The sequence below is a fragment of the Mirounga angustirostris genome, unplaced genomic scaffold (genome assembly GCF_029215605.1).
Source record: "Mirounga angustirostris isolate CCGP_5_RB_7025 unplaced genomic scaffold, mMirAng1.0.hap1 SCAF_17, whole genome shotgun sequence".
Classification (NCBI taxonomy): Eukaryota; Metazoa; Chordata; class Mammalia; order Carnivora; family Phocidae; genus Mirounga; species Mirounga angustirostris.
The window spans coordinates 41566881-41589097 of record NW_026991725.1 but is presented as its reverse complement, the minus strand read 5'-3'; the positions used below and the strand labels follow the sequence as shown (position 1 = coordinate 41589097).

The window sequence follows — 22217 nt, the reverse complement described above, 5'->3', positions numbered from 1 at the left end:
CTGCTGGTAATGTTGTTTTGCCTCTCTCTTTGCATTGACCGAAAAAACGTAAGATGGGTTGAAGGCTGTGTAGGGGATTTTTGTTACTCTTCGTTATCCAGGACGGTGTGACAATGTGTCTCTGTTTTTGTGACGGTGAGGTGGTTATGCGGTGCTTTCTGTGCCGCCTGGCTCCCGTAACAAGGGTCAGGACATGACCTTCCTTATCTGAGTCTTTTCCTGTTTTTCACTTTTTTTTTTTCTTTTTTGAGTCTTCAAGGTTTCTCTTTCAGAAGAGTGCCTTTCTCTGGCATTGTTACAGTCCACATTGTAATTATTACCGTTGGGTATGGATGATGGAATTGGTGTGATGTTATTAAAAACCCGTTCATCTTCAGTAGCGCTGCTGTGGGCTTGGTGTTGGCAGGCGGTGTGTCTGTGGGGTCAACAGGCGTCCGCCGCCACTCTGCACCATGCGGCCCCTGTTGTCAGGGATGCTTTGAGCCTAGAGGACAGGGTGGTGGCAGGCTGTGAGGGAGAGGGTCAGAGTGGATGTGGCAGGTGTGTATGTGAAAACCCTAGGTAAGCAGGGGGAATAGTCCTGCCTGGCGTTGGGGCGGAGCCGGATTGAACAGAGGACAGTTGCTAGAACTGGAGTTTGGAAGCTGAGTTGGTGCTAACTAGGTGAATATGGTGGAGCAGTATATTTCAAGCAGAGGGAGTGAGCCAGGGCCAGCAGGGAAGGGGACCTGGCCCCCTGGGGAGCTGAGTGGTTCTCTGTGCCTGGAGACTAGGAGGCCAGAGACAGGCTCTAGGGAGGAGGACAGAGTCATGGAGGGCTTCTGTGTGTCACCAAGGACTGGTCTCTGCCACGAGGAGCCTAGGGGGTTGAACTGGGGTATTTCATGATGGTTATTTTGCATTTTAGAAAGATCCCACTGTCTGGTGTGGTTCCCATGGGCAGTGGGGAGACCCTTAGGGAGCCGTTGCAACCATCCTGGTGCGCTGGGGGAGGAGGGCCTGATGGAGGCAGTAGGAGTGGGCCAAAGGGGGCAGTAACTACAAGACACGTCAAGGACCTAAAAGCATGGGATTGGTTACCAGGGTTTGGGAGAGACATAGCATTGTGGGAGATCAGCAGGGTTCCAGATGATGCCAGGTTGCTGTCTCAGGTGACTGCTTGGGGAGGGTCTCCAGTTAAATGCAGGTGCTTAGTTTTGGACACAGTGAGTGGAGCTCGGGGTGGGGGGGGGGGGGAGGTTAGAGACCATCCCTTGAGAGAGGTCCATTTAGATAGTTGGATTTGTCGCTAGAACCCAAGAACTTACTAGCAGCACATGAGTGGGAGTGGAGCCCAGGGAAGTGAGGAGATCTTATGCTGACCAAGAAGAGGGCCAAGGGTGCTGTCCTGGGCATGGCGTCTTGCCCCCCATTAAAGGGCTGGGCAGAGCCATGTCTGAAAAGGAGGCCTTGCAGGCAGGCGTACATATTACTCTTTCAGATGAATGGACTGTTGGTGGGCAGAGAGGGCAGCAGCTAGAAGGTAATGTGGAATGGAGAGACTTGCTTTAATTCGGGGATACTGTACGTCTTTATAGACTCTTGTTATAATTTTTTTTAAGTGAGTGCTATGCCCAGCGTGGGGCTCAGACTCACAACCCCAAGATCAAGAGTCACATGCTCCACCGACGGAGCCACCCAGGCACCCCTACAGACTCTTTTTAATAAACATTTTGAAAACTCTTTCGAGCCAGTATTGAATTACAGTACTCATGCACGGCGCACTGTGAAGCTCAAGCAGGACCAGGCTCATGGTCGTTCTGTCTGGGGCTGTTACAGCCGGCAGCTGCCCGACCACGTGAGTGTGGGCACCTATTAGCTTAAGGTCCTTGAAGCTCTGCGCTGCTCCACACACGGCTTCCGGCAGTCCTGCTGACGGAAGTGAAGAGGATGTTTGGCGTTCTAGCTGTAGTTTTGCATTTTCAACTGCCTGGATGTTCCCCTTGACCTTCCGTCGCCATCTCAAATTCTGCCCATCTGAAGGTGTTCTCCTGCCTCTCCGTTCCAGTCCTCCCCCAAGACTTCCCTTTTCTTTCTTTTTTTTTTTTTAATTTTTTTTAAAAGATTTTATTTATTTATTTGACAGAGAGAGATACAGCAAGAGAGGGAATACAAGCAGGGGGAGTGGGAGAGGGAGAAGCAGACTCCCCGCTGAGCAGGGAGCCTGATGTGGGGCTCGATCCCAGGACCCCGGGATCATGACCTGAGCCGAAGGCAGACGCTTAATGACTGAGCCACCCAGGCGCCCCTCAAGTCAGTGTTTTACTTGGTAAACATGTCTGAGACCATGCATCCCTGGCTGCTAAGCACCATGGCGGACAGGGCTAGAAAGGTAACAGCTTTATTTTGACCAGGGGGCAAAGACAAGGCAGCACTTTACAGCTACATTGTAACTAGATCCTGCATCATCTTTCTTTTTTTTTTTAAACTTTTATTTCCATTACCTATCACCCTGGTTATCCAGGCTTGAAGGAACAGCTGATTCCATTCTCTTCTTTGCCATCTGAACTGTTTTCCAGCGACCCATCCATCCATCTGCCTGCTCAACCTCGTTTTCCTTACCTTCTTGGTGTCAGGGTGTTTGCTTGAATTTTAAGATACAGGCCTGCTTTCAGGAAGCTCATAGTGTAGGGGAGTTGACATGTTGAAAAATTGCAAGAGTATGCGACAGGTGCTCTGACGAGATGTGAGCAAATGCCGTGGGCACCTGGGGTGATCCAGTTTTCACTTTGTTTTTGGGTGAGAGCTGCTTTGGGGGAACACACCTGACCCTGGGGTCAGATGTGATGAGAGCGTTCCAGAGCACAGCAGTGGTCGGCAGCTTGCTCTGCCCTCACGGCAGCCCCGTCCGTCCACAGGTGAGGAACGGTGTCGGGGGGCGCTGGGTGTGCGAGGCGCCCTCGCTCAGGGCTGGTCCACCACTGGAAACCATATTCGCAGACGCCAAGTCGCTTCTGCTGTACCACCTGCTCCTTATTGCCCATTGTTTCAGATCCCTTTTCTCCTTTTCTGTACCTTATATGCTTTTCAGAAGCTTTCTAAACTTTCTGTCTTTTCTCCTGGAATTGGGGGGTGCAGAGTTCTGTGTCTTGGTAGATTTTGGGTAGTGTTGTGGTTAAAACCCGTGTTAGGGGTTATGAAGCAGATTTGGATGGAAAGAGCCCCTTGTTAGTTTTCGGGTGGAAATCTGAGGAGTTTGTAGGATTGCACAGGAGAGGCCGTTCTTCCTCCTTCATCTGTTGGGTAGTGTTGGCTTGGAGGCCAGTGTTCCCTCCCAGGGCTTCTGGTGGACCGGGCTTGGTGTGGTGCCAACGGGAGTGTCCCAGCCTGACCTCCGAGGATCCCCTGGAGCAGAGCTCACATGGCGGTTGGGCAACCGGAGTCTCTTGAGAAATCCGGGTAAGCAGGTAAAGGTTAAGGTTGGTAATCCTGCCCCTTGAAGACCTCAGCCACTCGCAGGGGCCTTGTCCTGCCACTGCCTCGCCTTTTCACCCTTTATGGTGACACGTAACAACAGGCTATTGGAAAACGGAATTCAGCAGTGACATGGGAGAACACTGCGGACGAGTAGTGTTTCTTCCGGGGAATGACAGAGTATCTTCCAGCGTCTTCCTGCCCAGCACTGACCTTGCAGCCTTGTCTGCGGTCAGAGGAGAGGCTCGTTTTTGCACCAGGCCTCATCAGGATGACAGTCCCTGGTGGGGTCACCAAGGATTCTGATTCAGGACTTCAGCTCTGCAGCTTCAGAAACAGACTTGGAGGCCTAGATTCCTAAGCTTCATGCAGTGAGGACGCCGATTTATTGCTGTGTTTGGAGGAGTTCTGAAACCAGGTTTCATGCAGTGGCTCTTACCGGCTGTGGAAGCTCCTGCAGGGGGACTGTGGTTCAGGATACCAGGGGGCCTGGGGCGCACCTCCTAGCTTCCACCTGGGGCCCCTCACTCTTGTGGCAGGGCCCTACGCGACAGTGATGGGTTGGCGCACAGCTCCACGGTGTCCTGGGTGGTCTCCTGGGAGTCCGGCCTCCAGGGGTCGTGGTGGCCTTGTCGGGCATGCTTCCTCCCCAGGCCATTCTCCCTTCTCTCCGTGACTTGTCCTGATGTGAAAGGGGGGCCTCCTTCACTCTGTTCAGTAACTTGATAAAGACCTTAGTGATTTCCCTCTGTGTCCAGACAAAGCATGGAGGAAATGAAATTCTGAAAAGATTCTGAGGATTATAATTGGAAGATTATTTCCTGGATTTATAATAACCCAACAAAAATAGGGATTCCACCCTAGGCTTTGTGGTTTAACTCTAGAAAACACACCCTCCGGCTGTGTCCGTGGTGTGCACAGGGGGGCTCCTCTGCGTCTGCTGACCTCAGAGAGCCCCCCCGCCCCCCCCCCCACCCCGAGGTCCGACTCCTCACAGATCTCCAGGCTTCCTGCTCAGCCACTCGCTGGGAGGCACCCGACTCTGTCCCCCACTGGGGCCTTTCTCTGGCTGTTCCCTGGGATCGGGACACCTTCTGCCCTGACGTCCTCATGGTTAATGCCCTTGCCCACGGGCCTTGGCCCCAGTTCCCATTCCCCCGGGGGAGACCTGCCCAGGTTGCCCAGCTCATTAGACCTCCTGCACGCCCCTCCCCAGGCTCACCCCCCGTGGCTCGTCACCTGCTACCAGTCATGTTTACTGCGCGGGCCTGGTCTCCTCCAGCTTTGGAGGGGCACCGGGCCCGGTACTTTGTAGGCTCTTCGTAGGAGTTTGTGGAAGGAACTGCTCTGGCCGTCCTCCCGCTCCCCGTCTGTGTTTGACAGGAACATGGTGGCCATTGACGTTGCTCGTGTCTGCCTGTGAGTTGCACTTGCAACTCGAATGTAGCCCTTTTACCGCACACGTAAGGTGTCCCATTTCGTTCTTGGGTTGTTCTGGGCTTCATCTGGGGGCTCGGTTCCTGCTGCCACTGGTCCTGGCGATAACCAGTGTGGGAGGCTCCTCACTACTAAGTTGCTGCTTTCTGTGCATTCAGAGAGTCAGTACAAATCTTAAAAAAGGAACATTTAGACGAAAGATAGGATTATTTTCTTCTTGAAAGATGCGTGTGGCAGAGAAATTTTTTAAGAGGGGCTGATATAGGGGCGCCTGGGTGGCTCAGTTGTTAGGCAGCTGCCTTCGGCTCAGGTCATGACCTCAGGGTCCTGGGATCGAGCCCCGCATCGGGCTCCCTGCTCAGCGGGAAGCCTGCTTCTCCCTCTCCCACTCCCCCTGCTTGTGTTCCCTTATCGCTGTGTCTCTCTGTGTCAAATAAATAGGTGGAATCTTTAAAAAAAAAAAAAAGAGGGGCTGATGTATTCCACAGTGAGGTGATTTGTGGTGTGAACTCACTTTCTTCTGGGAAGTGTTAAGGTGTTTGACAAATGTCTGATAAGGATGAGACATAGGTTGTTGATTTTTTTTTTTTATGATTAACAAATCAGGAAAGGAAATGGTAGGAAGCGGCTCTGACTTAACATACGCCCTCAGTACCAAAGAGAGACGGAAGGAGCAGCTGCACTGTATTCTCTTCCTGTGGCTACTGTTCAAATGATCACAAATTTATTGGCTTTAAAGAATACAAATTTATTATGTTGTTGTTCCAGGGGTCACAAGTCTGGAATGGGTCTCACTAGGCTAAAACCAAAGTGTCAGCAGGGCTTGATCCCTCTGGAGGCTCCTGGAGAGATTCTTTCCTTGCCCTTTTCACCTTCTGGAGGCTGCCTGCATCCCGTGGCTCCTGACCCCTTCCTCCCATCTTCAAAGCCGGCAGTTACCGCTAAACCCTGTCTCATGTCTCATCACTCTGACACTGAGTCTCCTGCCTCCTCCTCCTCCATATGAGACACTGGTGATTCCATGGGACCCGCCAGATGACCCAGGAAATCTCCCCACCTCCGGGGCAGCTGATTAGCCACTTTCGTTCCATCTGCATCAGTTCCTCTTTGCCACGTAATTGAGCAGATCCACTCGTTCCAGGGATTAGGAAGTGGACATCTTTGGGGCCGTTGTTCTGCCACCCACACGCACCCTGGTGCTCTTGTCCCTGGGCAGTTTCGTCCTCCCGTGCGGACAGTAAGGATTACGGGACTGGTACAGACTTTGTCTCGTCGTGGTAAGCATTTCTGGTTCTAGAGAGCATTCCTAATTCAAAGGTAGAGGAGAGTGTGCGCAAAGCAGCAGCAAACTTTGACCCGTCCATCCTGTTTCTGCTCTTCAGCAGCCCTGTTTGTCATCAGATTACCAGGACAAAGAACGTCTTCAGTCGGGAGGCTGTGTTATTGCTCCCAATTCTTAGGAATGTTTCTGTACTTTCTTTGAGAGTGAGGAGAATTTTTCCTGGTTTCAGGTAACGGAAGCATCCCTGAACAATGGTGCTCGATAGGAAAAAGGAGTTCACTGTTCTAGATGGAGATGTTGGCATGACATGATTTGGGAATTATTTTCCCAGACCTCTGCCTTTTCCTCGAGTCACACGATGGACATCTCCTTGTGTGGAGGAAGCAGGCTAGGTGCTATTTCTCTTCCACAGACTCATGGTAAGGGCTCATTCGGTTTAATTTCCACCCCCAATAGATTTCAGGGATACAAAACCGAATTTTTGGCTAAATATTACTGTTCTTTCTTAAGCTCCCATTTTCTTAAACACATAAATGTATTTATAGCACTCTGCTAAGAGGAATTTAAACTTCTACTTTAAAAAATTATAAAAATAACATATCTTTATATTAAAAACTCAATTGCTGGAGAAAAGTACATAATTAGAAGTCAGTTTTGATTTTTAAAGGGGTTTTTATAGGCCCTAGGACGTTTGCACGATTTTCCTTCTCTGTATTATCCCCAAGGTCACCTCACCCGGGAGCAGCGGGACTGAGGGAAACAGTCCCTGTGAGACTTGGTGGCACTTGGAGTAAATGGGGCTCTCAGGACAGTTTGACATGTGAGCATGGACGTGAGCCACAGTGTGGCTCTGGGAGTCAGAACCTGGGAAGCGCTAACTGTCCCATCAGGAAGGAGATGCTTCAGCACGCTGTCATATGTTTGTGTTACAGAATATCAGGCTCCTCTTTAAAAAATGGCCATGTGGGACGCCTGGGTGGCTCAGTCGTTAAGCGTCTGCCTTCGGCTTGGGTCATGGTCCCGGGGTCCTGGGATCGAGCCCCGCATCAGGCTCCCTGCTCCGCGGGAAGCCTGCTTCTCCCTCTCCCACTCCCCCTGCTTGTGTTCCCTCTCTCGCTGTGTCTCTCTCGCTGTGTCAAAATAAATAAATAAAATATTTAAAAAAAAATGGCCACGTGATGCTGAGTGAAAAAACAGGTTGCTTGTTACGTATCCGGTTTATTAAATGTGTATTTTATCAGTTCACATTTGTATGTGCAGAGATAACCTCGGTCACCTTTATAAGGATTCAAGGCAAATCCCAACCCCAGAACAGAACTGTGGACCGTGGACAGGGTGGCGGGGGAGGGAGAATGGGTGAGTGCGGCTACCTGAGTTTCACAGGTGAGCATGGAAGGTGCCGAGAAAAGTAGGATAGCCTCTGGTCTCCTTGACAGTCAGGAAAATGATGATGGCCTAATAATGCTTGTATTGGGATGGGTTTGACTTTAAGAAGTGATGTCATCAGACTTATTTGGTATCTGTATAACTTTTAAAAGGTAGGCACGTAGTGCTTTGTGTGTAGAATTACTTTTTAGTTCTGTTTAAAAGTCTTACAGTCGTGGGATAGTGGGATTTTTGTCTGTCTTAGGAGAAAGCATTTAAACTAGTACAATGTCACTGCATTCTTTGTTAAACTGTAAAATCCTAACTATTTGGATAAGAGACCAGGGTTGAAACATCAGTGGTCTAAAAAAATGGATTAAATATTTCCTGAATTTTTGGCTTTTAGACATCCAAACTTGTAAAAATAACCATGTTCCAGATGGACACCTTTTTTTTTTTTAAGTTTTATTTATTTTTTTAAGTAATCTCTATACCCAACCCAATGTGGGGCTCGAACTCATGACCCTGAGATCAAGAGTTGCACGCTCCTCCGACTGAGCCAGCCAGGCACCCCCAGCTGGAGACCTTTTATAGTTGGGAGTAGTCAAGTGTCCCAGGAAGATAAACATACAGAAGTGGTTTGTTTAAGCTATCTGAAGTTTGTAATCTAGTAAATTGGGATTAGCATGGTGGTTCCCATACCTGGCTAATCTGCAGAATCACCTGGGTGAGTTTTTTTCTTTAAGAAATCAGTTTTTTGGGGCACCTGGGTGTCAGATGGTTGAACGTCTGCCTTCAGCTCAGGTCATGATCTCAGGGTCCTGGGATCGCGCCCCGCATCGGGCTCCCTGCTGGGCAGGGAGCCTGCTTCTCCCTCTCCCTCTGCCTGCCACTGCCCCTGCTTGTGCTCTCTCTCTCTCTCTCTGTCAAAAATAAATAAAATCTTAAAAAAAAAATCAGTTTTTCCTGGGGCCCTACTCTAGCTACACCTACTGAATTGGGATCCTGCAGGGTAGGATCCCGGAACAAATGAATGAATACACACACACACACACACACACACACACACACACTTTCAAAGTTCCCAAATTTGAGGCGCTCAGGTGTAGAAGAGCCCCTTCCTCAGGAACTTCACACTGCCCCCCCCCCCCCCCGCCGGGGCCATGTGGCCGGGCCCTGGCTTGGGCTGGTGTGCCAGAGGTGGAGCTTGTCATTTCCCACATTGGTTGTGTGAAATGACAATGTGAGGAGTTGTGTGTCCAGGATTGTAAGGAGTGCTGGCTGAGTATTCACTGCATCTCCAACTGTAACCCTCTAATTGATGTGGTTTTGCTTTAGGCCATTTAGAATTACCTTAGAGGGTTTTGAGCTTTCAAGCAGAGGTTTTTAAGAGGCTCAGCAGATCAAAGAAGAAGAAAATCCAAAGAAACACAGACCAAGCTTGGGTTTGTTTACTCCTTTGTTACAGTTACCAAGTTTAGCTGCCTCCCCACCTCAGGTTCCCCGAGTGTCTGTGTGGTTTTAGTTCTGTTCCTTTCAGAGACACCTTCCCTTTGTGTCGCTTTGTTGCTAGGCAGCCCCTGGACTGATGCCATCGAAGAGCTCCAGTCTGTCCGGCAGGGGATGTGGCCTAAAAGAGTCCTTCCCCTGTCCCCCTCAGGACTGGCTTGCCAGGCCCAGGAGGCTGCAGGAGAACTGAGGCCCAGTCACCTTGCTAGAAGGGTCTTCCCGCAGCTTTCTCTCTCCTCGGGGCTCTTGGGGGTTAGTCTGAAACTCAGCAGCTTTAGGCGGCCTGCTACGTTAGCTGTAATTGTATGTGTCCTTCTTCCTTCTCCACTTGGGCAGACTTTGAAAAATTATTATTAATGGAGAAATTCAACAATATACAAAAAGTAGAGGGAAGAGTGTAATGAACTCCCACAGACCTGTTACTGTGTACATTTTGGTGTAATTTGCTTGCAGTTTTTTTATTCTGTGCATATTCCTGCATTCGACCCACCTAAGTCCTTTTGGGGAAATATAGGATTAAAAAATAAACCTAAAAATGAGTTCCAGTTGTTACATAGAATGTTTTGTAGCTTCCTAAAAAAAAAAAAAAAGAAAAGAAAAAAGAAAACATGTTTTTCTCTGCCATTAAAATATGTGTATGGACAATTTTTTAGTGGCATCTGTCAGGGCAGGGCCCACGCTCACAGCGGACAGCAAGACTCCAGAGGGGAGGACAGGCAGGCTGGCCGGCTCGCTGCAGCTTCACAGGGGCCGGAAGCAAGGTAGCGAGACAGTTGATGGCATGGAACACAGCACACAGCAGGACAGCCCCGGGAGTGCCGCCTTCCCGACCCAGGTCCCACGGGGGGACGTGAGGGCCCTGATGATGGCCACGCTGGAATTGGGGCAGTCTGCACTTGAGGAGCCAAGGACCAAGCACCTTTTGTAGCAAGCAGCAGACAAGCCGGACCCCCGCCCCTGGGAGCCAGCGAGTTGTGCTGTGTGGTCTCCTTGACCAACCAAATGTGACAGCGAGACGTGCAGGGCTGCGCAGGCCCCATGGTGGCCGGCCTCTGCCAAACACAGCATGTGTGGATGCACCACCCTTTAATTAATTAACCTCTCTCGTTGGTTATTTAGAAGTTTCCACTTTGTTCTTACAACAGATAACTCTGTGACATCATTGTGGGTAAAACGTTGTCCCCATTTCTGATTATTTTCTGAGGCTAGATTCCAGCGAGTCCTATCACTGGGTCAGTGAGTTTAGCTTTTTATTTTTAGTCTCCTCATAGGTACTGTCAGATGGCTTTCCAAAAACTGTCATATACACATTGACATCTCAGTAGTGTATGATTATATTAGTTTATCTTCCCAACATTGAATTGGTTTTTTGTTTTTGTTTTTTTGAAAGTAGGCTCTACCTCCGATGTGGGGCTCAAACTCATGACCCCGAGATCAAGAGTCGCATGCTTCACCAACAGGGCCAGCCAGGCGCCCCTCATTGTTTTTTAATCATTGGCTTTTTTATAGAACATTTAAATATTTTTCTGTCTCTCTCCGTGTTGGTGGGGTGAGCTTCGACTGTTCTAAGATCTTGTCTAGTGCCTGTGTAAGTCAGAATGGGGAGATTGTAGCATCTTCTTCCTCAGGTCACTTTTAACTAATTTATTCAACAGGTATTTATTGAACACCTGCTAGGAGCTGGGTGTTCTACAGGGCTTGGGATTCAGGCATGAGCAGAGTTCTCAGGCCCCTCACATGGTAGGTAGAAGCGGCTGGTTTCTGTGGATAGCGTATGTCTCATCCAGATTCATTTCTCTGCTAAGTTCAGATGCAGGCTTCTTAAGAATAGAGTTAAGGTGGGAACCCGTCTGCTTTCCATGTTGTGGATCGGCATAATCTTCATTTCTTCCATGTTTATTGGACACGGGGCAGTGGTTGAACTTTGTGTCCCCTTGCAGCTGATGAGCATCAGACATCTGTGTTCCCGAAATGTGTTAAAGACTTTTGAAAGTGAGTTCACACAGGGGCGCCTGGGTGGCTCAGTCGTTAAGCGTCTGCCTTCGGCTCAGGTCGTGATCCCAGCGTGCTGGGATCGAGCCCCGAGTCGGGCTCTCTGCTCAGCGGGGAGCCTGCTTCTCCCTCTCTCACTCCCCTTGCTTGTGTTCCTGCTCTCGCCATCTCTCTCTCTGTCAAATAAATAAATAAAATCTTTAAAAATAAATAAAATTCTTTTATGTTAGGAGAGAGAAGACAGTCCCTGTTCAGGGACACCCTGGTTGAGAGGGAGCTTGAACTTTGCTTGATTACTTTGTCTTTTAATACTCTTTCCAAAATGCATTCTTACAGATTCTTCATCAGTCAGCCTTAATTTTTAAAACTTTGGCCGTCTTGTGCCTTGAGCAAATTATCTGTCTTCTCCAAGGGCCACCGAGTTGGGGTAGTGACACAGTCATACCTGCCTCTCCGGTAGGGTCTAATGAAGGGTTTGGTGAGGTGTTCAGTGACATCAGCCAGGGGGCTGGCACGCAGCAGGTGCCTGGGGAGTGTCAGCGCCGATGGCTGTCACCAGCAGACACCCTCCAGGCCTTTGTGGGGCCTCCACAGCGATCTAACACACCAGTGGTGACATTGAAATATCTTTAGTCATAATGAATGCGTTCATTTCCACTTACCTGTTTCAACAAACTTTTCAGGTTTTCTTTTCTTGTAGTTTTTTAAACAAAATTCACTTTATTTTTTTAAAAGATTTTATTTATTTTAGACAGTGTGCACATGTGTGTGAGTGAGTGCATGAGCGGGGGAGGGGGTAGGGGCAGAGGGAGAGGGAGAGAATCCCAAACAGACTCCGCGCCAAGCTCAGAGCCCAACATGGGGCTCCATCCCAGGACCCTGAGATCATGACCTGAGCCGAAACCAAGAGTCGGATGCCACCTGGGCGCCCCTAAAAAAACTAATTTGACTGAGGTATACTTGCATGTGGCATACAACTTAAAGTATACAGTTTGATGAGATGTGTATGACAGTTTTTTTTTTTACCCCTGTGAAGCCACTGTTATAGTCAAGATCCAGAGCACTTCATTGCCCTGAGAAGACTCTTCATGTCTATTTGCAGCCCAGCCCTCCCTCCCTCCCACGGATCTGCCTTTTGTCACTACAGATGAGTCTGCATTTCCCAGAATTTTATATTAATGGAATCATACAGTGTATTCTCTTGTGCCTGGCTCTCACTCAGCATGAAGTGTTTGAGATCACTGTTGGGAGCGTCAGTCTTTCCTTTTTATTGCTGAGTTATTTTATTTCCACTGTCTACATAGACCACATTTTATTTATCCATTTACCTGTCACGAGCATGTGGATTATTTCCAGTTTGGGACCACTGTGAATTAAACTGCTGTGAGCATTCATGTACAAGTCTTTGTGTAGACATGTTTTTATTTCTCTTGGGTTAATACCCGTGAATGGAATGGCTGGGTTATATGGCAGCGTTTTTCTTTTTCCTTAAAGACGTTTTATCTTACATAAAATGTAACAGAGATAATAAGGAATGGTATATACAAATGGTATGTGACTAGTTTTGAAATAAGCGTGAGAAAAGCTTTTTTTAATGTAAGCATAATATGCAAATCTGTTAAAGAAGGTTTTAATACGTTATTTTGTATCAAATAAATCTGGATTTATAAAAAAAAGTGACATGAAACTTTGAACAGTCACATAGTAAAGGAAAACTTTTTTTTCTGTTCTTGCAGTAAAAAAATCACAATTTTGTACTTAAAATTGGGGAGAGAGCCTCACAAAAATGTACAAGTATAAATTGTTGGGGCTGGGCAGATCCTCCTGAGAGCACTGTGCAAGTCAGGGGAGATGGTGGAGAGGCCCTCTGGAAGGTCCCGTCATCATTGTCTGCTTCTCCTCTGTGGTTCATGGCTTTTGTCCACGACAGTTAAGAGACATGATGCGGGAGCTCTGCTATCCACCGAGTGTAGGTAGGGGAGAGGCCCCCCGGCATCATGAGCCAGGTGTTTGTCACCCCCTGCATTACACCACCACTCAGAGTGGTCAGTCCTCTTTAAAAATGGGGGAGGGGTGTTAGTATTAAAAGGGATTTTTTTTTTTAAGATTTTATTTATTTGTCAGAGAGAGCAAGCGAGCACAAGCAGGGGGAGCGGCAGACAGAGGGAGAAGCAGACTCCCTGCTGAGCAAGGAGCCCGACACAGGGCTCAATCCCAGGACTCTGGGATCGTGACCCGAGCCGAAGGCAGACGCTTAACTGACTGAGCCACCCAGGCGTCCCTAAAAGGGATTTTTTATATAGAATCTTTTTAGAATAGTTCTGTTGTTTAGGGCTTTGGGGTGTTTGAAGGACCAGGTAGGTAGATAATCTAATTTGGAATTAAGGTGTCAATTGAAGGTGATTTTAAAGAATCCGTGATTTATGTCCCTACACAAATTAGGTGGCAGGAGTCAATGTAATTTAAAGTTGGGGAGATGGATCTTTTCATAATTGCAGTATGGTAAATTACCTATTTAGTCTACTTAATACCTTATTACGTGTTGTTTTCCATCCTAACATTTAAGTACTACTTAAATGTTTGTGATCTCCTGCAAGACTCCCTAAGGACAGTGTATAAGACCTGTGTGGTTAACAAGGGGGTGCCAACAGTCCTCCGATCCTTTATTTACTGTCTGTCGGCCTTTGGGGTGGGGTGAGAAGCTTGGCCTCAGTGTCCTCATGCTCCTGGGTGCTCACTCTGTCATCACCTAGTTCACTCGAGCACACGCCTGAAGACTTGGGGAAAGGAAGGATAAATCTTTGCGAGAGGTTGGGTACCCCTGAGAGCAGTCATTTTTTTCTTGATGTGTTCTTGGATGCCTTATTTCCCAATCAGTACTATAGATGACTTTTTGGTAGGACCGTGTTGGACTAAACAGACAAGTTTCATGTCCCACAGCACTACTTATAGCTTTGTATTTAATTAGGCATTTTACATTTTCAGTATAAACTTTAATCTGTACAGTCACTTTGTCATCGATGTGAGGTTTGTGGCATTAATTACGTTGACTTGGTCAAAGTTACAAACTAATGTATGTGCTTGCAAAGTTCCCAGTTGTCTTAACCATCGGCAGCGGCATTTATCCCAGTGACTCTGAAACCAGAAAATGGATGATAGAGACTTTACTTCAATTCGATACTTTTAAAAGGTAATTTCTATGAAAGTCACCATGCAGTGCATATGATAAAGCTCTTCCCTTTACAGAGGGGGAAAGCAGTGGGTCAGATTTCTTTCTTTTCCTTCCAAATTCTGAGCTCCTGGGAATAGGGAAAGTAGAGACCACGCCACCGGCTTTGTCCCTGGTGAGAGGGTTTGGAGGAGTTGCCTAACTGGAAGCATCTGGGAAAGGGTTGCAGATTTGTGAAGTAGGTCGTGTTTCTCCCTGCTTCTTCCCTGGTGATCAGCTCTCTCGAACGTTTGGAGTGACCATTGGACACGACCAGTAGTTTCAAGTACTGCCTTCCTTCTGATGCTGTCTACATTACTACAGCCCCATCCTCTTTATTTGTGGGGTTCGTGTTTGTGAATCTGACCGCTCACTAAAATTTATTTGTCACCCCAAATCAGGACGAAAACGGTGCTCTCGCAGTGGTTTGTGAGCATGTGCAGGCCCGTGGAAAATGCCCTTCGCCCACGGCAGGTTACTGCGTGCACGGAACAGGGTGACGTTCTGCCTTCCTGGCCCGGCTCTCATGCCGTAAACAAGGGCGCTTTGCAGCCTGTTCAGCGCCACGTCTTCGCCCTTTCTGGTGGCGATTTCACTGTTAATAGCAGCCCTGGCACAGCGCTGATGTGCTGGCTAGTGTCCGCGGGTGCAGGCACACTGCTGAGCCCCACCGGCAAGATGTTAGATGAGCTTCCTTTGAGCCTGAGTTCAACGTCAGCGAATCAACAGCATAGAGTAAATCAGGTGTCCCTGAGGGGGACACAGCTAAGGGGGGCTCACGTATCCATGGGTGAGACAGTGTGATCAGGGGCTCCCAGGAACCTAGCCCTGGACTTTCCCTGGGAACGCGACTGTAGTGCTTGGCTGGTCCGGTTTAGCAGCAGCTTTCCAGGACACAGCTACCGAAATCGCCACAGCCGGTGGTATCTCTGGCCCTCCTCCTCCCTCTGAGCTTCAGCTCTGGTGGCTCACTTGTCATCCCCCCGGGATGTCCGAGGGGGTCTCACTCAGGGTGACACAGCTCTCCCCATCCCAGGAAGTAGCGCGCCTGTCCACATAGGTGTGTGGGTCAGATGTCGGGAAATCAGCTCCAACTCCTTCCTTTCTCTCATTTTCCAGTTCGTTCTGCCTCCAAAATCTCTTCTAAAGCAATCTGCTTGTCTGTGTCTCTACTGCAGCCAAGTTCGAGGAGGCCACTGGCTCTGCTGTCTGGGGTGTGACCCCAGCTTCCTGTGACAGACATCACCGTGTGCTCAGGTCACGCTCTCCCCCTCCTGCTGGAACTTGCTTGGCGGTCCCTTCTTGGACCCAGAACACACGGGCTGAGAGAGATTTCATGCAGGCATACTGGGTGTTTCTTTGGGTGGTGGCAGCTTCTGCCTCTAAACCTGGTAGGAATGTTTTTGAGCCTGGAAGGGGGAGAGAGAGAGAGAGAGAGTGTGTGTTTAGGGAAATAAACATCTAAACAATAGTTTAAGGAAGAGCTTGAAGAAAATCTTGCAGAAACACCAGTTCAAAAATAGATTGTTAGAGTTTTCTTGTTTTGCATCTTCCTGAAACCACCTGCCTTCTGAAACGAGACCAGATTTTAGACGAAACAGTGGTTTCTGCTCAGTTTGTTTTAAAATCAGTCACAGATACCAGGAGAAAGTTTGGACTGACTGGCTGACTTTTGTGGTGCCACCTCGTGCCTTCATTGCTCTGCCCCACGACACAGTGTGGGCATGGTCTGTCTTCCTCACCAGCTCCTCTGTCATGTGATGGCTTCGTCTCCACGGGTTCATTTTGTTCTCTGTCAGCTGAGTAAAAGGATGGGTGGAGTGCACGGATTTTCTAACATTGGTCTTGTGGTTTTACAGAGAAAGGGGTGATGTATAATTAGCAAGGCAGAAAGGGAGCAAAGGAAACAGGAAGGAGATGCGCAGTGCTCATGTGGCGGAGTGGATGTCCAAAGCAGAAAAAAGCAAACAGAAAAAAGCAAACTCCTGCATTCCCCCCCCCCCCCAATCTGTACTCACTCTGACTTGTCAGAGAACTGCTGGAATTTCACACGGTGGTGTTAATTGTTTGCATACTTTGTGAAGCCTGGGCATATTTTTCTAAGTCTACTAATTGAATTTGGTTTAGAAGTGTATAGAAAACCCAGTGAGTAGATTTGATCATCCCTGCTCAAGTAGTAAAAGTACCAGAAAGATCACTTCTCGAAATATCAGTTGAATTTATCATAAGCGGTTGGTGCTTGTAATGCGTTAGTTTAATGGAGTTAAAGAATGAACTTTCTAGGGGCGCCTGGGTGGCTCAGTCGGTTAAGCGTCTGCCTTCGGCTCAGGTCATGATCCCGGGGTCCTGGGATCGAGCCCCACATCGGGCTCCCAGCTCCACGGGAGGCCTGCTTCTCCCTCTCGCACTCCCCCTGCTCGTGTTCCCTCTCTCACTGTCTCTCTCTCTCTCTGTGTCAAATAAATAAGTAGAATCTTAAAAAAAAAAAAAAAAAAAAAAAGAATGAACTTTCTAGATAGTTTGGTCACCATTGCCTTCCTACAAAACTGTTAGGTTTGTTTGATCTTTAAACATTTTCCTTTTGACCCAGGACAGTGTTAACCTTCCATTCCTTCTGCGGTGGGCTGATGAGTATTTCTACTGAGCTGATGGGATACCGAACGTGATTACTCTGTAATCACTTAAAATCCTGTAAAGCTGGTTCAGCAGAACCTTTTCATCTTTGAGAATGGGAACCTTAGTTCATAGAATCATAAAATGTCCAGAGGTGGAATTTATAAATACGGGTCAACACCTTCCTGTGTAGGGGGCATGGTGGGTGATGGGAGAGAGCCATGGGAGGGGGCTGTGGGGCTGTACTTCGAAGAACAGGTAGGATCCAGATGGAAAACTAGATAATATTACAAAATTTATTTTTATCACATTTTATTTATTTTATCACATGCTTTATGCATGCTTTAAAAGATCACACACCACAGAGAAGTTTACATGAATGCTTGTCACAGCATTATTCCTCAGCTACAGAATGGATAAAGCAAACAAGGTACAGCCCTACAGTGGAATAGTATTCAGCCATAAGAAGGAAGGAAGTGCTGATCCATGCTACAGCATGGCTGAATGCTGAAAACATGCCGAGGGGAAGACACCTGACACAAAAGGCCACCTGTTGTACGGAGGCGAGTCCACAGACACGGCAAGGTTACTGGCTGCCAGGGACTGGGGACTGAGTGACTGCTGATGGGAATGGAATTTTCTTCTTGGGGTGCTAAAAACGCCCTAGAATTAGATAGTGGTAGTCACATGGCTTTGTGAATGCATGAAAACCACTGAATGGTACACTTTGAAAAAGTAGATTTTGTGGTTTGTGAATTATATCTTAATTTTTAAAAATTCTACCTTAAGGAAATTCAGTGTGTTGATACCATTTTCAGGTTTAAGTAATTTTTCAAGTACTGTTAAGTCTTCACATAAATAGTGGAACCAGCAATGTAACCAACACTGATTCCGTTTAACCTTTTAAATTTGGAAGGTCTGCACTGATTTCAGCCCCCGTGTTTAACAAATACAAACATTTGTGATCTCGGAGAAAAGAAGAAGACTGTAGAACGAACTAACTGATGAAAACCAGCAGTTCCCTGTCTCACCTGGAGACCTTCCCTGGGGCAACCATTCTGAAATTTGCTGAGCTGATTGTCACACCGTGTAGTTCCAGTTCAAAGCCATGTTCTCTGGCTGCTGTTGGACCGCCCGGTTCGGGGGCCCGTTGACTTTCAGTTGCGCACAGCTCTCCGCCGAGCCGCCACGCTGCTTTTCTTTTTCCTCCAGCTCTTCTTCGCCTCCGTTTGTCCTTCGCCTGGTTTTCTTGGAAATTATCGGTAGCTTTCTAAAATCCTTCTCCTCTGCCCCGAGCTTCTCTCTGGTGCTTTCTGTCTGCTTGAACACATGGGTCTGTTGTCTGTGCCTGGACAGAGCCTGTCACTCTGCTCAAATCCAGTCGTTCCTCTTACTCTACGCTGTGGTCTCTGTTGGGACTTCGCCACGAGTCGTTCTGGGGTTCCCACTCTGTTGGAACAGCTTTTCTTAGGTCCCTGTCTCTTCTGTTTTGGGTTTATCGTAAGTTTGCAGAAGCATATTTTCTAGAAGTGGGAGGTTTATGTCCCAAGTTTGCATATTAGAAAATGTCTTGATGTGTCCTTAACACTTTTTTGTTCTTGGATTTGATGTAAAATTCTTTCAGTAAAGTTTTCTTGTAATTTTGATGGCTTGTTTTGTTTACTGTTATATGTTCATGAGAATTACCCACTTTGTTTCACAGAGCCAGTTTGTTCATTTTTACCAATGTATCATATTTCATTATTTGAATATAACACAATTTTTAAAAATCCGTTCCAATTTGATGGATATTTAGGTGGTTTCCAGTTTTGCGTATTGCTACAGACGCTGCTCTGACCGTTCCTGCTCACATTTCCTGGTATTTGTGGGACGGGTATATCCCCCAGCAGCGTTTGTAGGAAAGTCTGGCTGCGGGTTTTTCGCCCTACCGAGCTGTGCAGCCAGCCCTGTCACGTGGCGAGCATTTATATCTGCACGGGGCTCTGCGTTCCGTTCTTTCCGTCCTTCCCATGACGGTACCACATCTTACAATCCCTGAATCAAACAGCTAACACCTGCTGGGTTCCGATTTGCCCTGGCATCGAATCTGTAGATCATCTGGAGAAAAACTGACATTGTTAGTGTACGAGTCCTCAGTACGGTTTCCCTCTGCATTTATTTAGGTCCTCTTCAGAGTCTTTCAGTAACATTTTAGGATTTCTTTCCACAAAATCTTGCACGTTGTTGATAGATCTGTTACTAGGTATCTGCTTTCTGGTGGTTGCTGCCAATAGGCTGAAATGCAGGTGTGCTTTATGTATCGATTTTGTTGTGACCAGCAGTCTTGTTAAACCCTGGTAATGATTCCAGCAATTTATCTTTAGGTTCTTTTACCTGTTCTCTGAGGACAGTCAAACCAACTGTGAAAGTAATGGTTTCATTTCTTTTTCTTTTTCTTTTTTTTAAAGATTTTATTTATTTATTTGACAGACAGAGACATAGCGAGAGAGGGAACACAAGCAGGGGGAGTGGGAGAGGGAGAAGCAGGCTTCCTGCCGAGCAGGGAGCCCGATGCGGGGCTCGATCCCAGGTCCCCGGGATCATGACCTGAGCCGAAGGCAGACGCTTAACGACTGAGCCACCCAGGCGCCCCTCATTTCTTTTTCTTCCCTCTTTCCAAACCTTATGTCTTTTTTCTTGCCCTGTTTGACTGGCTAGGGCATTAGGGCCTGATTCTCCTGCACTCCTTGGTTGAGAAAGATCCGGCTAGAAAATCCTCTAGCTCGGCACCAAGGGAGTTGCTGAGACTGACACCCTTCATTTCTTCTCAGGCTTCATGGGGAAGCTTTCAACTTTTCCCTATGAAGTAGAACATACTATAAATTGCTTGTAGACACCTTCATCATGTTTAAAAAAAGATTCCTTTTTTTGCCAAGAGATTCTCTTTCTGTCATGAATGGATGTTCAGTCCGTACAGTACTTTTCTTGCGCGTGTGCGTGCCCGCGCACGCAAACACACACATGCCCGTGTGACATTGCTGCAGGAATATGCGACCACGTCAGAGGACCAGCCCAGCCCCGGCCCGGCCCCTTTGCTGACCAGCTGTAGTTGAAAACGTGAAGTGTTGTCCTGTGTAAAACAGGCACTGCATTCTGAAACCTTAGTACGAAGAAAATAATGCAAAGTGTCTTATTAATAATTTAATATTTTGATTGTATGCTGAAATGATGTTACAGATATACTGGGTTAAATAAAATTTACTATTTAAAGTTAATTTTACCTGTTCTGTTAGTTTTTTGATGTGGCTATTAGAAAATTTATAATTATATATTTGGTTCACATTATATATTTCTTTGGATACCACTGGCTAGATAGACCAGTGCTTATGTGCAAACTTGGTTTGTAACAATAGCAGCTATCAGGTATTGAGTGTTTCCGGGATGTCTGTACTGCTCTAAGCACTTTTCTTTTTTTTTTATTTTTAAAAGATTTTATTTATTTATTTGAGAGAGAGAGAATGAGAGAGAGCGCATGAGAGGGGGGAGGGTCAGAGGGAGAAGCAGACTCCCCGCCGAGCAGGGAGCCCGATGCGGGACTCGATCCCGGGACTCCAGGATCATGACCTGAGCCGAAGGCAGTCGCTCAACCAACTGAGCCACCCAGGCGCCCTCTAAGCACTTTTCTAATAACCCTGTGAAGTGGGTAGATTTGCTCCATTTCCTCGATCAGCAACCTCACAGACATGGAAAGAGGAAGCAACTCACAGACGCATGGCTCACATGGCTTGCAGGTAGGACACCCAGGAGGGCCCCCCAGGCAGCTGGGACCTGGGCCTGTGCTTTTAGTCACCACCCGTCCAGACCACTGTGACACCTCACATCAGTGGGGAAAGGATGTGCTTCTCAGTAAACGGTGATGACACTTGACTATCCATTCAGGAGAAATTTAAATTCCCTGTCATTCTGTACTTAAAAGAAAAAACAAAAAAACTCCAGATGGATTACAGATCAAAGTATATAGACATTAATATATAGTTTATGTATGTACATGTTTGTATGTGCACATATTTATTATATATACTTTGAAGATTTTTATTTATTTTTCTTTATTTGAGAGAGAGCGAGCGAACGAGCATGGGGAGGAGCAGAGGGAGAACAAGCAGACTCCCCACTGAGCGCAGAGCCCGATGCGGGACTTGATCCCAGCACGCTGAGATCATGACCCGAGCTGAAATCACGTCGGACGCTTAACTGACTCAGCCACCCAGGTGCGCTCCCCTGTATTGTACATACTTTGACCTGTAATCGATTTGAAGGATTTTGTTTGTTTTTCAAAGTGTAGAAGGACAAAAATATGTAAATATATGCAGAGTATACATTATATACATATGTATATAACGTAAATTTTAAAGTGAATATTTTTTACAATTTCATTCGGAAGGAACACCACTTCCTAAACAGGTCACAAAAACCCAGATCATAAGAGAAAAAATAATTGACAGACTTGACTTCATATGAATAAACTTAACATATAAATATATTATTTATATTTTATTTTGTGTGACAGAAGCTCTCATAAAAAAAGTTAAGACAGCCAGTATAGGGCGTCTGGGTGGCTCAGTTGGTTAAGCGACTGCCTTCGGCTCAGGTCATGATCCTGGAGTCCCTGGATCGAGTCCCACATCGGGCTCCCTGCTCGGCGGGGAGCCTGCTTCTCCCTCTGACCCTCCCCCCTCTCATGTGCTCTCTGTCTCTCTCATTCTCTGTCTCAAATAAATAAATAAAATCTTTAAAAAAAAAAAAAAAGACAGCCAGTATAGTTGGAGAAAATGTTTGCAACACTTACAAGCGAAGGATTACTATCCATAACTTATGGAGGGTGCCTACAAATTAATAAGAAGACAGGCAGTAGAAAGTAGGAGAACAGATATGAACGGTTCACAGGAGAAGCGTAGAGAGCCAATGAACCTAAGTGATCAGTATTGCTAGTGAACAGGGACATAGTAATTACAACGGCCGGGAAAAGAGCGCTGGCAGGGTTGTGGGCACGCGGGCATTCTTGAGGGTGGTGTGGAGTTTCACGAGGCAGTTCGGTAGTTTGGCCGGTGGTTGTACCGCCCGGTACGCGACCTTGGTTTCTCAGTGCACCCTCCGTTGCAAGGAGCCGGGGATTGTGGGGGAAGTGCTTGATTCCGGGGCTGAGCCTGCCTGGAAAACCTGGTGACGGCAGAGTGCATCCTCCCCCATAGCGCTCCCCAGTTACTGAGGGACATCACTGACAGAAACCTGCCGCTCATCTTCGCCACACGCGGTCAAGGTTAGCATCACGGGCCTCTGACGTGATGCCTTGAGAAGAACACAACCTCGCTTTTTGTGCCA

The 22217-nt window shown here is 47.4% G+C and overlaps 1 protein-coding gene and 1 non-coding gene across 2 annotated transcripts in view; one reads left to right on the top strand and one right to left on the bottom strand.

Moving 5' to 3' along the window:
* Positions 1–22217, top strand: part of CYTH1 (cytohesin 1) — an 80143-nt gene that overhangs the window by 5235 nt on the left and 52691 nt on the right. The gene's annotated exons all lie outside the window — the stretch shown is intronic.
* Positions 2315–2445, bottom strand: LOC123854799 (small nucleolar RNA SNORA63). The gene has a single exon (XR_006793358.1). It is a non-coding gene; the product is annotated as a small nucleolar RNA SNORA63 (small nucleolar RNA).